The sequence below is a fragment of the Lampris incognitus genome, chromosome 1, assembly GCF_029633865.1.
Source record: "Lampris incognitus isolate fLamInc1 chromosome 1, fLamInc1.hap2, whole genome shotgun sequence".
Classification (NCBI taxonomy): domain Eukaryota; kingdom Metazoa; phylum Chordata; class Actinopteri; order Lampriformes; family Lampridae; genus Lampris; species Lampris incognitus.
In genome coordinates, this window is record NC_079211.1 from 149,907,315 (window position 1) to 149,916,002 (window position 8,688).

The window sequence follows — 8,688 nt, forward strand, 5'->3', positions numbered from 1 at the left end:
ATTGCAACCCCCCTCCCCCAAGATCAGGTGGAGGGGTCCTCAGGGTAGATCAAAAATACGCAGGGGGTCCAGGACCCCCAAAAAGGTTGAGAACCACTGGCCTACGCCATACCCGGACTCGCTCTGTGTCTTTGTGTCCTGACCAATGGGCTAACTTAACACGCTTTCGGAGGGCCTCCGCCGGCCCGCTTTGCCAGCATTGCTCCGGTCTTGCGGAACTAATTTTTGTTGTTGCAGCGAGCGGAGTGCCAAGTGGGCGGGGCTCTAGCGCCCAGTCCTCCCCGTTGCTCCGCTCGTCAGCTCTCGCGGCGGAGCTCAGCCGGAACCGTTTGTCCCAGTTCTTCCACGGTTCCCGCCGCCCCTCCCCCGGTCCAAGAGCTCGGTGTGTGCCTCGTGGGCGCTTCCCGGAAGACATTTTCTCAAATGCCTCGCACACTGAAGTGCACGCTTAAAAAAAAAGAAGAAGCAAGGGCCGTCACCTACCCGTCCGTACACCCCACCACCAACGGGGCTGCGGTTTTCAGGTCCGCCCAGCCCAGTCTGTTCAGCCGGGCTCAGCGATATGAGGCTACCTGGTTGGTCCTGCCAGTAGCATATACTTGCCTCACAGATTCAGCCATGCAAGTCTAAGTACACACAGTGAAACTGTGGATGGCTACATACACAGTGATTGACGTGTTATTTTTCACACTCAAAGAAGATCCTCAAGTATCAGTCAACTCGGTAGAGTGGATTGAAGAGGTTCTGTTCACATCTCATTCTCACCTGGGAAGGACAACGGACTGGGGCCTGGGGTGCAGCAGCTCATTTGCATCAATTAGCATATGCTCAATCCAAGTAATCTGAACAGGAGGTCAACAGAGGGGTATAAAAGGATGCTAGAATGCTTAATTTGAGTGGCATTTTCAGCAAAAATAGTCAAAGACATGTTTTGGGGACCCCGAAGACTTTTATTAAATTGTCGAAAAATAGCATAATAGGTCCCCTTTAAGAGTTACAAACTGGTGGCAGCAGTGCTAACTAGGGTTTGCTTTATATCTACTACTACTTTCGGCTGCTCCCGTTAGGGGGCGCCACAGCGGATCATCCGTTTCCATCTCTTCCTGTCCTCTGCACCTTCCTCTGTCCCACCAACCACCTGCATGTCCTCCCTCAACACATCCATAAACCTCTTTGACCTTCATCTTTTCCATATTCAGCATCCTTCTCCCAATATACCCAGCATCTCTCCTCCACACATGTCCAAACCATCTCAATCTTGCCTCTCTTGCTTTGTCTCCAAACCGTCCAACGTGAGCTGTCCCTCTAAAATACTCGTTCCTAATCCTGTCCTCCTTCACCACTCCCAGTGAAAGTTTAGCATCTTCATCTCTGCCACCTCCAGCTCCACCTCCTGTCTTTTCATCAGTGCCACTGTCTCCAAACCATATAACATAACTGGTCTCACAACCATCTTGTAAACCTTCTCTTTAACTCTTGCTGGTACCCTTCTGTCACAAATCACTCCTGACACTCTTCTCCACCCACTCCACCCTGCCTGCACTCTCCTCTGCACTCTCTGTTACTTTGGACAGTTGGCCCCAAGTATTTAAACTTATACGCCTTTGTCACCTCTACTCCTTGCATCCTCACCATTCTGCTGTCCTCCCTCTCATTCATGTATAGGTATTCCATCTTGCTCCTACTGACTTTCATTCCTCTTCTCTCCAGTGCAGACCTCCACCTCTCCAGGCTCTCCTCAACCTGCACCCTACTCTCGCTACACATCACAGTGTCATCTGCAAACATCATAGTCCACGGAGACTCCTGTCTGATCTCGTCCGTCAACCTGTCCATCACCACCATTGCAAACAAGAAAGGGCTCAGAGCCGATCCTTGATGTAATCCCATCTCCACCTTGAACCCACCTGTCACTTCTTCTGCACACCTCACCACTGTCACACTTCCCTCATGAATATCCTGCACCACTCCTCCATACTTCTCTGCCACTCACAACTTCCTCATACAATAATAGAAACTGCCCCCTTTGACACAAAGCCTTCAGACCCTTTTGCTATTAGGCAGGAAAGCAGGTTCAAACTGTCCACATCACAGGGACCGATCCAAGTTTCTCCATTTTCCCTTTTGGCAGACGACATCCTTTTAGAGAAAATAAGGCTTCTCTTATCTTTTCCCTGGCCCTGGAGACTGAACAGAGGTGGGAGTAGATTTTGTCATGACAGCCTCACCAGGCCTGTCAGCCGCAGTCCGCCTCCTATCCTGTCTGCCTAACTTTCCTTTCCATGGAATTCTCTGTGTTAACTCATAAGAATCTGCTTCCGTAGCAGCTTTTCGCAATTCAGTAATGCCCATCTCATTTAGATGTATCTCCATACGTCCGGGTAAACTGGTTTTGAACTGCTCCACCTGCATAAGTTGCCGAGACTCTTGAAAGGTCTAAGTGTTAGCGCTTGCCAACCACCTATCAAACACAACCTCCTGTTGCCTAGCCAAATCAAGGACAGTCTCACTTGATTTTCACTGCAGAGAGCTGAACTTCTGTCGGTAGGTTTCTGGCACCACCCCATAGGCTGCCAAAACCACCTTCCTCACATTATCATAGTCTCTGCTGTCAGAAGCATCTAATGCAGCATAAGCTTGCTGGGCTCTGCCCTCAAGCACACTCTAGATAAGCAACGTCTATTCTCAGGCCATTTTAGCTCTTTGGCAATTTTCTCAGAAGTGTCAAAGAAAGACCCACATAACCCCGACTGAACTTTGGCATGAGTCTCAAACAGCTGGAAACACCAAAACAAGCATTGTGCTTATGTTGTAAGTCATTGTTGTTCACTTTAAGCTTCTCTTGCTCTAATTTCCGTTTTGCTAACCTAAGCTGAAACAGCCGCTCCTCCTCTCTCTCTGCTCTTTGATGTATGGGATCTTTTAGGTGGAACACTGAAATCAGGGTCTCCACAATCTGTGGCTTTTTAGTCTCTGGATTGATGTCTACTTGACAATATTGAGCTACTGCAAGCAAATCTTTCCTTTTTTTAAAATAAATAAATAAATTGTTCTTAAACAAAACAACAACAACATACATACAAAACAATGTTACAGGACTGGTCCATAAAAGAAGGGGGGGGCAATTAATAAAAAATGAGGCACAGCACTCAAATCTTCCTTTTAAGCTTACGGAACTCCTTGCACCCAAAATCCCACAAAACTCCTCTACATTGAACGTTGCCATGGTTATTATCAAATTCTCATCAATAACCAAAAGAGACAAGACTCTCACATTACCTCAAAGGTAACTATTACCAAATAGCCTTATCAACAAAACGTATAACCTGCAACATGTGGTAGGTCATAGATCACTATATCCCCAGAAATTGATACAAACAGGCTGCACACTGAGCACTCAGAACAATGCTAATGTTACTCACAGACCACAAACCAATACACTGCAGTATACACCAGCAAAACACCTGCCACTATTAGCCAAGTAGCTATCACTTAACCAGCCAAACCAACCTGTAGACATAGTATAGCCTCATTTTTAACCTCAACCCACGGGGGAAATAATTTGTTTAATCATGTACAATCAATAGGCTTATTTTATACAGTGTGGGATTATCTTTATAAATCCAGAATCAAACGATGGATTATAATTTATAGGTAATCATTTTTTTTATCAGCTATATGAGAATTGTGGAAATAATGGTGTAAAGAACAACAGGATAGGGACTGTAGTATATAGACAAGACCCCTACATGGCAGTCTGTGAAATAGGCGACATTAGACCACAGTGCCTGGAAGATGGAGAGACGCCAGTAGATTTTGGAAACTCAGAACAATGTCTTAAGAAAATCATGGTGTATGGTGGGATATGATCTCAAATCAAAGGTGTGGTCCAAGGTTGAGCTCCAGAATAGGCGGGGACAAAAATACAGTATAAAAGAGAGAGTGCTTTAGACAGGTAGTTTCAGTTGCTCCATGGACCAGCTCGGTATACTGTTATACCCCTTTGCGGACTATTGACAACAAACCTACTCACATCAGACTTGTAAGTATTGGACACTGATCGTCTATTGAACCTTGGTTAACTGACTTTGATTCACAGTGTGTCGAAAAGACCCCCCCCACACACACACACACGATAAATGCATTCACTAACTTCCCTTCTAGCTAGCTTAGTTTTGCCTACATCCACAACCATGTGTTTTAAGTGAGAAGTTAGCACCGTGCAGCTATTCTGCACGTAGCTGTATGTCCACGGCCTACTTCTGAACCTAGCAGCATGCGGCCTGTCCCGAGCTGAACCCAACTCACTTGTGCCTCCTCTCACAAATGGAACGCTTCGATGTAACTCGCTGACTGACGTCTCATCGCTAACCGGTTTTATCAAACATCAGTACACACCAACCTTCCAATAAATCACAGACGAGCGCCCCAAATTATGTTACGGACTAGTCGGGTCGAGGGGTTCAGGGTTAAACACGCAATACTAGTCCTAACCTGGAGTGGATAGAAAAGATCAAAAAGAAACAGGAAGGAGGTGTAGATAAATGTAATGGTGTGATGTTTAATAATGATGATTACAACGTATTGATTGGAATAAGGGATATAAGGATATACTAATCATTGGGAAATCATATGCATAAGGAACAAGGCTTGTTACAAGGACATGAGGGGCTATAGTGGCGGTGGAAAAGTACCGAGTATGTCAGCAGACAGAGGAATGCAGAGTACATTATAGGAAGAGAAGTGGGGGGCAATAATAGGATAGGATGTCCCAAGAAGGAGAGTGTGTTGTGTCCATCTCCATGGAAGGTAAAAGAGTGAGGGTCGCTGACCTTAGATAAGGTTAGCGGCTCTGAATAGGAAAGGGAGTAGAGACAAGATGTGCTGTGATTTGTGGTTTCAGAAATAGGAACAGGATTTTACGACGGCAGCTGCAACAAGGAGGTCACAGCAGATGTAGAAGAAGATTACCTGGAGTCTGGATATCAGGGAGGCGGAAATGGAGTCAGATGAACGGACCAATCACAAAGAAGACCACACATTCATGTTCAGTCAACACTTTTACGCTAGCAGCAAGCCCTCAAAAAGGGCTTTAGTTTTCGAGATGCTCCTACCCGAGTTAGAACAAAACACAACCATGTTTTTTCATATCCCATATGTGTCCCATTAATGAAATGGATGGTTGTGGAACTTTATGTTTGTGGGAAATAAGTTTTTTGGGCTATTCTTTAGACCTACCCTAATATCTGAAAAAGAGCCAAATTAGTCCAGTCCGGATAGGGGTGAGGTGACAAAAAAGCCCATAATTTCATAATGCTCACTCAGAATTTCCTCAGATTTGCTGGGGTATGAAGTAGGTATCGGCCCAACATAACCAGAGAGTAATTTTTATATTTATACATAAATAAATACTGATATAAGCTCATATAAACATAGCTTTAACTTAGGTGGAAATTGCATGTTTATGGATAGGACAAGAGCACTCCTTAACCTTTCTCTTATTCACTGGGAAAACATGGATTCCCATGGGATATACTGGTACTGGTTGGCCTCGGGTGCTACTGAACTAAAACCAAATGGTTGTGTGGGTTTATAATTTTGTTTTTTATTGCAAACAAGGTGAATTAAGACCTACTACTTCTCTGGAACCAAACAAATTAGATGATTACAAAATGCCCATATTTGGAGAGGGAAAGGCCGGGTGCTGTAGGCTGCACCAAACAGTCAGGATGTGAGCAACCCAATAAAGCTTAACTAAATTACAAACATAAAGATCTAAGGTGTAGGTAGAATAACTTTTATTGAAATAATCCATTTAAATCAGAACCAAGAACAAGAACATACCATACAAAAATAGAACAGATAAAATAAAGTGTGTGTGTGTGTGTGTGTGTGAGTATGAATGAGTGTGGAGCAAATGCTACTTCTGCAGCCTGATGCGGCCCCTAAAGTATCTCCCAGTGCCTCAGTCCGGCGGCCCCTAGCTCATATTCTCCGTGTCCTAGGCTGACGTCCACTCCCCTCGTGCCCGGGTGGCCTTCTTCCCCTCACTCCTTGCTTGTTCTCCTTTTGAAGCTTCCATGTTTCCGTGTCTTTGCCCGGTCCTTTTTGCTCCATGCATTTTGTGATCCCCAGCTTTCTCCAGTATTTTAGTCCCTCTGGTTCCTCTGTGCTTCTGTTCCTTGTTCCGCAATGCTCCAGTCTTCCTGTGTGTAAGTCTGGTTTGTCTTATTGACAAGCCTTTGTTTGTTTCCCTTTGTTTGTTGGTTGTCCATTTGTCCTCTCCCCTAGCTCAGTATTCCCCATTGTGTTAGTTTGCTCCTTCATTGGTGTTCGGTATATTCAATTTCCTCCCCCCTGGACACTAGAAGCCTTTTGGCTCATTGTTTTGTTCTTTGTATTCTCCCCACGCCATCTAGTGTATGATTGTTCAGTTGAGTTAGTTTCTTATGTTCAACTGTTCCCCTTGTCTCTGTGTGTGTGTGTCTTTGTGACTCCTTGTTACAAACCTGAGTTTCATGACTGGGTGAAGTGTGCTTTAGATAGTGAATTGTCAAATATCAGGTTCTTCAGACACATCTGGGGGTACATCTTGACATTCTGCACAGCAAGTACAGAACTCTGTACAGGGGAGGCCAACAGAGAGGCACTGGCACTTCCCAGTCTGTCCACAATTTGCATCCTCTGCAGTATAAGTGTGTAATGTCTCTAACCTCTGTCGGTGCCGGGGGTTTCTTAAAGAGGACGGGTTTAAGGGCTCCATCGCTGACAGTCCATCCTCTGCCAACTGGACTCCATAGGATAGGTTTGGGGAGGTGACTGTGGCACCATATTGTGGTCTGGAACATCGCTCTCTGTACATGTTGTTCGAAGGCATCCTCTGTTGGAGGGAGATTTCCAGAGGCTGCATCTGTTGTCGACGCAGTGATGTAGCGAAGTTCATCCAGGTTAGTGCACATTCTTCCATTTTCTTTTTCCCATACAGGAGAAGCACATACTCTCTTGCTACTGGCAAAGACTCCTCCAAGCATCCAGAGAGTCCAAAATGAGCCATGTCTTTGAGCTCACTGAGATGTGTCTTGAGTTTGTTGAATGCTGTTGTCTTGCCTATTCTATAAAAAACTGCTTGTTGTGTCACAGCCAGTGAGCGCATGACATGCTGGAAGACAGCTGGACATGTCTTTTCCGAGTTTGTCTGCTATGGTGTTGATGGGGACATACCTCTCTCTCATTCCATGCCCTGCATGCATGTAGACTTGAGATGATCCAAACACACCTTTGCTTGCATAATACACCAGCAGTACTTCTACATCTGTGTCATCACACCTCACAATGATGGAAGAATATGAATCGGCAAGATGTATGGCATGTAAGACCATTCTCGTATCGGCCTCCTCCTGATCACTGTAAAGTGATGTGAGAGTGCTGACTCCTGCTCTGCTTATGCTCCTCACCTCCTCTCCTTTCTCAAATCCACCTGCCAGGATGATGGAGCCATCTGATTGGATCCTCTGTGGGCCTGTAGAGATGATGTAACTGCTCACAAAGCGACACAGTGCCGTCTTGTCTCCACTGCCCTCAGGTACCTTCTGTAGTTCGGAACATTTGCGTTACCTGTGATCACATGTGTGGGCCCATCAGTTGCTCCTCTCCTTTGTCTCAACGGGATCTTTATTGACTGTGGGTTGTCATATCTGTCAAAGACTATGACGACATATTTTATCTCTTGCTTCTTTAGAAGAGACAAGATCTTCTTGAGGATGCATTCAGCAAGGTCACTAAAAGTCAGGAAAGCTGAATCAGGAAGACTTTGGAGCAGAGCCACGCCATCAATGATATAGGCCGATTTTGCTGTGATCTCAGGCAGCTCTTGCATCACCCCCACCACAGACTCCAGTTTCTTTGCTAGGTCAGCTTTTGTGGTATTCCTCATCTCTCCATCATCAAAGAAGAGAGAGAGGGTGGAACGGCAGCCAACTCGCGAGACATTACATTTTCCAATGACACGTCTCTTTGTTGTGATACGGCCAGGAGTCTCCTGAAGAGCACATCTGAATCCATTTGAAGCTTCGTAGATTTACTGGTTGCAATGCATGTTTTCATATCAGTGAATGTTGCCAATGTGTGTCTTTTCTCTGGGTTCCAGAAACTTGTTGGTTTTTCACTCTTTAGTCGTTCCTCTATGAAGGCTGTATTTACCTTTTCTCCATAGTCCAGAAAGCTTGAGAGATCTTTTGTCACTTTTTGTGATGCTACTTGTCCACTTGCAATGTTGATTAGCTCATCAGGAATTTTCTCCAAATCAAAAGGGTTCTGCCTGTCTTGTACATCATCTATGCTATTTCCCTCTTATCCCTGTCCACGCGGGCTGCTCCATGCTCTTTGTGGGATTTTGGTGTACCTGTATGTGTGTCTCCATCGCAAAGCTCTATCGTTGCATTGCGGGGCTCACTGGTGACATGTCTTGTGATGAGCCATCTTTTCAGAGCTCCTTTTCGTAGGGTGAAGCCGACAATGCCTCCTCGACTCTTTCCTTCTCTGCTGATAGTTTGTTCAAGTGCTTGATCAGTGGCCACACAGTTGAAGTTTCTGTTGTCTGAGCGCCGCACAACAAACCCTCCCTCTCTCAGGAATCTATAGGATTCTGGTTGGCTTTTTTCGAGAGCTTTCATCTCAGCTATGTACACT